The sequence below is a fragment of the Camelina sativa genome, chromosome 12 (genome assembly GCF_000633955.1).
Source record: "Camelina sativa cultivar DH55 chromosome 12, Cs, whole genome shotgun sequence".
Classification (NCBI taxonomy): Eukaryota; Viridiplantae; Streptophyta; class Magnoliopsida; order Brassicales; family Brassicaceae; genus Camelina; species Camelina sativa.
In genome coordinates this window covers 32,441,206-32,441,966 of record NC_025696.1, presented here as the reverse complement: position 1 = coordinate 32,441,966, position 761 = coordinate 32,441,206, and positions in this window count along the sequence as shown.

Below are 761 nucleotides of genomic sequence, written 5' to 3'. Positions count from 1 at the left end.
GTGAACTATATAGGAGGACAAGGAAACTTCCAAAATCGAGGTTTTAACCAAAATTTTAGGAACCACCCTAATCTGTCCTACAGGAGCAATAATGTCGAGAATCCTCAGGATCAGGTCTACCCACCGCGTCCTCAGCAGAGCAACGTTGCACAGGGCTTCCAGAACAAGGGGACAGGATTTGGAGGGTCGAATTTCCAACAAAAACCTCAAGTCAACAACTTCGCGCAAGGGTATCAACCAGTCGCACCGCAGGCAGCAGTCTCGCAGGAGAGCAAACTGGAACAAATGATGCATGCTCTGATGGAGAACCAGAAGAAAAACGCTACTGACGTGACTGGCAAGATGGACAGTATGTACTTTGAGCTAAATGGGAGGATCGAGTCGTTGAATTCTCACATGAGAGTGTTGGAGAATCAGGTGGCACAGTCCGCAGCAAGGGTCAAGGCGCCTCCAGGGACACTTCCAGGGAAGAACGAGGCTAATCCGAAGGAATATGTAAATGTCATCACCCTTCGAAGCGGAAAAGAGCTTCCTGAACCGCAACGGAGAGCAGGGAATGACCGATCCAATGTCGGGACCAGCCGATCCGAAATTCGAAATCAAGAAAACAACCCCGACACCGTTCTCAACAACACCCCCAAAGATGCTGCGATACATGATTCAACGATTACCGAAGAAGAGCAACCCAGCATATCCCAACAACCCTATGCACCAAGGCTACCTTTCCCTACTCGCCGCAAGTCAAAAATTCAGGAGCGAGA